Source organism: Ambystoma mexicanum, chromosome 2q (assembly GCF_040938575.1).
Source record: "Ambystoma mexicanum isolate Mex_15411 chromosome 2q, UKY_AmexF1_1, whole genome shotgun sequence".
NCBI classification, from domain to species: domain Eukaryota; kingdom Metazoa; phylum Chordata; class Amphibia; order Caudata; family Ambystomatidae; genus Ambystoma; species Ambystoma mexicanum.
The window spans coordinates 692,765,901-692,773,400 of record NC_090924.1 but is presented as its reverse complement, the minus strand read 5'-3'; the positions used below and the strand labels follow the sequence as shown (position 1 = coordinate 692,773,400).

Below are 7,500 nucleotides of genomic sequence, written 5' to 3'. Positions count from 1 at the left end.
GCTATGGGCAGGATTGGGAAAGATTCTTCAGTACCCAATGTCGCCAGGTGCCAGCGCCGGTTTTCATGCCCCGATCTCTGCATCAAAAGTACCCAAACACTCACTTAAGGACCCAGGGATGGCAGGAAACGCCCACTGATGGAGCCAGTGGACAGTTTGCAGGGTGCAAATAAGGGCTGGCCTCAGATCACTCATGGCGTAGTGCCGGCCTGTCCATACCTGTCGAAACCTGCATGCGGTCAAATGTGTCCGATTGACATTGTGGAAATAAAAAGAAACCAGCACCATGTTTCTGCCCGGTCTCGAACCGGGGACCTTTGGCGAATGTGATAACCACTACACTACAGAAACAGCTCAGGTAGGCTGCGCTCTCGTGTGCTGGGACAGTTTTCAGTTGAAAGGCTTTGTGGCACTGATGTCTCATGGGGCCCGCTGGTACCTGCCAGGTGGCACACACCAACGTGAAAGTTTGGCGCAAGCCTGCGCCGGACCTACATGGCAGCACACACAGCACCTCACACACAGGCTGCAGACATATACAAAAGAACAAGCTGGATGCAACAGTGGCGCGAGCAATGGCAGTCCCCACCCAGAAGGCATGTCCAAACCTTTATACATCAGCTCGCCGCCAGCGCATCATTACAAAGGAGGGGGAATTTCCAACACTGCCTCTTGGGCCATGGGCTTAAAAGCAGCCAACCATTGGCGACGGGCATTGAACCAGATACAGTCACGCACAAACTATTTTTGGGGGGGAATTGGGGACTCTGTGTTTTTTGTTTTCGGCGCTCCAAAAAAAAGGGCTCGTCCGCGATTCGAACCCGGGACCTCTCGCACCCTAAGCGAGAATCATACCCCTAGACCAACGAGCAACCACATGCAGAGAGCAGTGAGGTGGGGGGGGGGGTGGTCTGCTTACCTCACTTGGCGCCATGCCCCAGTCGCTCCACGGCCTGACCCCTGCGTGTCACGTGGCCTGCCCCTGGCGCAAGCGCAGAGGACTGAGCTGCCTCTCAAGCAGAGAAACAAGAAGAAGAGCGGCAGCCTTCGCTGGCCAAAGGCCATCTGCTGCCGCTCGATCGGGCTCGATCAGGCTCGATCAGGCAAGATATATGTGGCCGACCGGCCTAGAGCGCAAACCTGTGCTGCTCAGGGTGGGCAGCTTCCCAGCAGGAGGATGTGTCTTGAAAGCCGACAGAGGCAAGAAGGCGCACTCCCTCAGCCCGCTCCAACCTCTGGATTCCTCCGAATTTCAGAAGAGAACTCTGGGGCAGCATGGCTTCTGTCATCTCCCAACAGCCTCTCTGTCCTTGCTATGTAAATACCTTTACAGCCCCCTGGACTGAGCATGTCTGTTTTTTTATTTTTATTTTGCTGAGGTGTGGTGCCTTCAACGACCGACAGGTGGCAGGAGAGCACTTTCTCCAATTGTGAAGGGGACTTTTTTCACTTCCTGAGTAGACTGGGCTCAGTGACATATGCCACCAAGCCAGCCACTAGAAAATGCGGGTTTTGCAGCCGTGGGCCAGTGGGGGTTTAAGGGCAGGTGTGCCTGCGGGGTCTCTGGCAGACAGCTCCAGTTGCAAGGCAGCAGAAGAGAACAGGGAGGCTTGCCGGGCGCTGCATTCGGGGGCCCCCACAAGGTTTTCCGCAAGCCTTACACTCTGAAATGTGCTCAAAAAAATGAGCCCGGCTTGTCAGGGGTGGGATTTGAACCCCCGCCTCCAATCGGAGACCAGAACACCCAGATGCAGGGAAGAGCTGCGCCTCTTGAGTCTGGTGCCTTAGACCACTCGGCCACCTGACAGCTATGGGCAGGACTGGGAAAGATTCTTCAGTACCCAATGTCGCCAGGTGCCAGCGCCGGTTTTCATGCCCCGATCTCTGCATCAAAAGTACCCAAACACTCACTTAAGGACCCAGGGATGGCAAGAAACGCCCACTGATGGAGCCAGTTGACAGTTTGCAGGGTGCAAATAAGGGCTGCCCTCAGATCACTCATGGCGTAGTGCCGGCCTGTCCATACCTGTCGAAACCTGCATGCGGTCAAATGCGTCCGATTGACATTGTGGAAATAAAAAGAAACCAGCACCATGTTTCTGCCCGGTCTCGAACCGGGGACCTTTCGCGTGTTAGGCGAATGTGATAACCACTACACTACAGAAACAGCTTTGATAAGCTGCGCTCTAGTGTGCTTGGACAGCTTTCAGTTGAAAGGCTTTGTGGCACTGATGTCTCATGGGCCCGCTGGTGCCTGCCAGGTGGCACACACCAACGTGAAAGTTTGGCGCAAGCCTGCGCCGGACCTACATGGCAGCACTCACAGCACCTCACACACAGGCTGCAGACACATACAAAACACCAAGCTGGATGCAACAGTGGCGCGAGCCACGGCAGTCCCCACCCAGAAGGCATGTCCAAACCTTTATACATCAGCTCGCCGCCAGCGCATCATTACAAAGGAGGGGGAATTTCCAACACTGCCTCTTGGGCCATGGGCTTAAAAGCAGCCAACCATTGGCGACGGGCATCGAACCAGATACGGTCACGCACAAACTATTTTTGGGGGGGAATTGGGGACTCTGTGTTTTTTGTTATCGGCGCTCCAAAAAAAAGGGATCGTCTGGGATTTGCACCCGGGACCTCTCGCACCCTAAGAGAGAATCATACCCCTAGACCAACGAGCCACCACATGCAAAGAGCAGTAGGGGGGGGGGGTGGTCTGCTTACCTCACTTGGCGCCATGCCCCAGTCGCTCCACCGCCTGACCCCTGCGTGTCACGTGGCCTGTCCCTGGCGCAAGCGCAGAGGACTGAGCTGCCTCTCAAGCAGAGAAACAAGAAGAAGAGCGGCAGCCTTCGCTGGCCAAAGGCCATCTGCTGCCGCTCGATCGGGCTCGATCAGGCGAGATCAGGCGAGATATATGTGGCCGACCGGCCTAGAGCGCAAACCTGTGCTGCTCAGGGTGGGCAGCTTCCCAGCAGGAGGATGTGTCTTGAAAGCCGACAGAGGCAAGAAGGTGCACTCCCTCAGCCCGCTCCAACCTCTGGATTCCTCTGAATTTCAGAAGAGAACTTTGGGGCAGCATGGCTTCTGTCATCTCCCAACAGCCTCTCTGTCCTTGCTATGTAAATACCTTTACAGCCCCCTGGACTGAGCATGTCTGTTTTTTTATTTTTATTTTGCTGAGGTGTGGTGCCTTCAACGACCGACAGGTGGCAGGAGAGCACTTTCTCCAACTGTGAAGGGGACTTTTTTCACTTCCTGAGTAGACTGGGCTCAGTGACATATGCCACCATGCCAGCCACTAGAAAATGCGGGTTTTGCAGCCGTGGGCCAGTGGGGGTTTAAGGGCAGGTGTGCCTGCGGCGTCTCTGGCAGACAGCTCCAGTTGCAAGGCAGCAGAAGAGAACAGGGAGGCTTGCCGGGCGCTGCATTTGGGGGCCCCCACGAGGTTTTCCGCAAGCCTTACACTCTGAAATGTGCTAAAAAAAATGAGCCCGGCATGTCAGGAGTGGGATTTGAACCCACGCCTCCAATCGGAGACCAGCACACCCAGAGGCAGGGAAGAGCTGCGCCTCTTGAGTCTGGCGCCTTAGACCACTCGGCCACTCTGACAGCCATGGGCAGAACTGGGAAAGATTCTTCAGTACCCAATGTCGCCAGGTGCCAGCGTCAGTTTTCATGCCCCGATCTCTGGAGCAAAAGTATCCAAACACTCACTTAAGGACCCAGGGATGGCAGGAAACGCCCACTGATGGAGCCAGTGGACAGTTTGCAGGGTGCAAATATGGGCTGGCCTCAGATCACTCATGGCGTAGTGCCGGCCTGTCCATACCTGTCGAAACCTGCATGCGGTCAAATGTGTCCGATTGACATTGTGGAAAGAAAAAGAAACCAGCACCATGTTTCTGCCCGGTCTCGAACCGGGGACCTTTCGCGTGTTAGGCGAATGTGATAACCACTACACTACAGAAACAGCTCTGGTAGGCTGCGCTCTAGTGTGCTGGGACAGCTTTCAGTTGAAAGGCTTTGTGGCACTGATGTCTCATGGGGCCCGCTGGTACCTGCCAGGTGGCACACACCAACGTGAAAGTTTGGCGCAAGCCTGCGCCGGACCTACATGTCAGCACTCACAGCACCTCACACACAGGCTGCAGACACATACAAAAGACCAAGCTGGATGCAACAGTGGCGCGAGCCATGGCAGTCCCCACCCAGAAGGCATGTCCAAACCTTTATACATCAGCTCGCCGCCAGCGCATCATTACAAAGGAGGGGGAATTTCCAACACTGCCTCTTGGGCCATGGGCTTAAAAGCAGCCAACCATTGGCGACGGGCATCGAACCAGATACGGTCACGCACAAACTATTTTTGGGGGGGAATTGGGGACTCTGTGTTTTTTGTTTTCGGCGCTCCAAAAAAAAGGGCTCGTCCGGGATCTCTCGCACCCTAAGCGAGAATCATACCCCTAGACCAACGAGCCACCGCATGCAGAGAGCAGTGAGGGGGATGGGGGTGGTCTGCTTACCTCACTTGGCGCCATGCCCCAGTCGCTCCACGGCCTGACCCCTGCGTGTCACGTGGCCTGCCCCTGGCGCAAGCGCAGAGGACTGAGCTGCCTCTCAAGCAGAGAAACAAGAAGAAGAGCGGCAGCCTTCGCTGGCCAAAGGCCATCTGCTGCCGCTCGATCGGGCTCGATCAGGCTCGATCAGGCGAGATATATGTGGCCGACCGGCCTAGAGCGCAAACCTGTGCTGCTCAGGGTGGGCAGCTTCCCAGCAGGAGGATGTGTCTTGAAAGCCGACAGAGGCAAGAAGGCGCACTCCCTCAGCCCGCTCCAACCTCTGGATTCCTGCGAATTTCAGAAGAGAACTCTGGGGCAGCATGGCTTCTGTCATCTCCCAACAGCCTCTCTGTTCTTGCTATGTCCCCCGGACTGAGCATGTCTGTTTTTTTATTTTTATTTTGCTGAGGTGTGGTGCCTTCAACGACCGACAGATGGCAGGAGAGCACTTTCTCCAACTGTGAAGGGGACTTTTTTCACTTTCTGAGTAGACTGGGCTCAGTGGCATATGCCACCAAGCCAGCCACTAGAAAATGCGGGTTTTGCAGCCGTGGGCCAGTGGGGGTTTAAGGGCAGGTGTGGCTCCAGCGTCTCTGGCAGACAGCTCCAGTTGCAAGGCAGCAGAAGAGAACAGGGAGGCTTGCCGGGCGCTGCATTCGGGGGCCCTCACGAGGTTTTCGGCAAGCCTTACACTCTGAAATGTGCTCAAAAAAATGAGCCCGGCTTGTCAGGAGTGGGATTTGAACCCACGCCTCCAATCGGAGACCAGAACACCCAGATGCAGGGAAGAGCTGCGCCTCTTGAGTCTGGCGCCTTAGACCACTCGGCCACCCTGACAGCTATGGGCAGGATTGGGAAAGATTCTTCAGTACCCAATGTCGCCAGGTGCCAGCGCCGGTTTTCATGCCCCGATCTCTGCATCAAAAGTACCCAAACACTCACTTAAGGACCCAGGGATGGCAGGAAACGCCCACTGATGGAGCCAGTGGACAGTTTGCAGGGTGCAAATAAGGGCTGGCCTCAGATCACTCATGGCGTAGTGCCGGCCTGTCCATACCTGTCGAAACCTGCATGCGGTCAAATGTGTCCGATTGACATTGTGGAAATAAAAAGAAACCAGCACCATGTTTCTGCCCGGTCTCGAACCGGGGACCTTTGGCGTGTTTGGCGAATGTGATAACCACTACACTACAGAAACAGCTCAGGTAGGCTGCGCTCTCGTGTGCTGGGGCAGTTTTCAGTTGAAAGGCTTTGTGGCACTGATGTCTCATGGGGCCCGCTGGTACCTGCCAGGTGGCACACACCAACGTGAAAGTTTGGCGCAAGCCTGCGCCGGACCTACATGGCAGCACACACAGCACCTCACACACAGGCTGCAGACATATACAAAAGACCAAGCTGGATGCAACAGTGGCGCGAGCCACGGCAGTCCCCACCCAGAAGGCATGTCCAAACCTTTATACATCAGCTCGCCGCCAGCGCATCATTACAAAGGAGGGGGAATTTCCAACACTGCCTCTTGGGCCATGGGCTTAAAAGCAGCCAACCATTGGCGACGGGCATCGAACCAGATACAGTCACGCACAAACTATTTTTGGGGGGGAATTGGGGACTCTCTGTTTTTTGTTTTCGGCGCTCCAAAAAAAAGGGCTCGTCCGGGACCTCTCGCACCCTAAGCGAGAATCATACCCCTAGACCAACGAGCAACCACATGCAGAGAGCAGTGAGGGGGGGGGTGGTCTGCTTACCTCACTTGGCGCCATGCCCCAGTCGCTCCACGGCCTGACCCCTGCGTGTCACGTGGCCTGCCCCTGGCGCAAGCGCAGAGGACTGAGCTGCCTCTCAAGCAGAGAAACAAGAAGAAGAACGGCAGCCTTCGCTGGCCAAAGGCCATCTGCTGCCGCTCGATCGGGCTCGATCAGGCTCGATCAGGCAAGATATATGTGGCCGACCGGCCTAGAGCGCAAACCTGTGCTGCTCAGGGTGGGCAGCTTCCCAGCAGGAGGATGTGTCTTGAAAGCCGACAGAGGCAAGAAGGCGCACTCCCTCAGCCCGCTCCAACCTCTGGATTCCTCCGAATTTCAGAAGAGAACTCTGGGGCAGCATGGCTTCTGTCATCTCCCAACAGCCTCTCTGTCCTTGCTATGTAAATACCTTTACAGCCCCCTGGACTGAGCATGTCTGTTTTTTTATTTTTATTTTGCTGAGGTGTGGTGCCTTCAACGACCGACAGGTGGCAGGAGAGCACTTTCTCCAACTGTGAAGGGGACTTTTTTCACTTCCTGAGTAGACTGGGCTCAGTGACATATGCCACCAAGCCAGCCACTAGAAAATGCGGGTTTTGCAGCCGTGGGCCAGTGGGGGTTTAAGGGCAGGTGTGCCTGCGGGGTCTCTGGCAGACAGCTCCAGTTGCAAGGCAGCAGAAGAGAACAGGGAGGATTGCCGGGCGCTGCATTCGGGGGCCCCCACAAGGTTTTCCGCAAGCCTTACACTCTGAAATGTGCTCAAAAAAATGAGCCCGGCTTGTCAGGAGTGGGATTTGAACCCCCGCCTCCAATCGGAGACCAGAACACCCAGATGCAGGGAAGAGCTGCGCCTCTTGAGCCTGGTGCCATAGACCACTCAGTCACCTGACAGCTATGGGCAGGACTGGGAAAGATTCTTCAGTACCCAATGTCGCCAGGTGCCAGCGCCGGTTTTCATGCCCCGATCTCTGCATCAAAAGTACCCAAACACTCACTTAAGGACCCATGGATGGCAAGAAACGCCCACTGATGGAGCCAGTTGACAGTTTGCAGGGTGCAAATAAGGGCTGGCCTCAGATCACTCATGGCGTAGTGCCGGCCTGTCCATACCTGTCGAAACCTGCATGCGGTCAAATGCGTCCGATTGACATTGTGGAAATAAAAAGAAACCAGCACCATGTTTCTGC

The 7,500-nt window shown here is 55.7% G+C and overlaps 4 non-coding genes across 4 annotated transcripts in view; all 4 read right to left on the bottom strand.

Moving 5' to 3' along the window:
- Nucleotides 1-2,094: 2,094 nt before the first annotated feature.
- On the bottom strand, nt 2,095-2,167 carry TRNAV-AAC (transfer RNA valine (anticodon AAC)). The gene has a single exon. It is a non-coding gene; the product is annotated as a tRNA-Val (tRNA).
- A 1,739-nt stretch (nt 2,168-3,906) lies between these two features.
- TRNAV-AAC (transfer RNA valine (anticodon AAC)) lies at nt 3,907-3,979 on the bottom strand. Its single transcript has one exon. It is a non-coding gene; the product is annotated as a tRNA-Val (tRNA).
- A 1,314-nt stretch (nt 3,980-5,293) lies between these two features.
- Nucleotides 5,294-5,405, bottom strand: TRNAL-CAA (transfer RNA leucine (anticodon CAA)). The gene is made up of 2 exons: nt 5,368-5,405; nt 5,294-5,339 (listed from the first exon to the last, which is right to left on the bottom strand). It is a non-coding gene; the product is annotated as a tRNA-Leu (tRNA).
- A 2,086-nt stretch (nt 5,406-7,491) lies between these two features.
- TRNAL-UAA (transfer RNA leucine (anticodon UAA)) overlaps nt 7,492-7,500 on the bottom strand; it is a 71-nt gene continuing 62 nt past the window's right edge. Inside the window, exon 1 of the tRNA in view lies at nt 7,492-7,500. This exon is cut by the window's right edge and continues 62 nt beyond it. This is a non-coding gene — a tRNA (tRNA-Leu).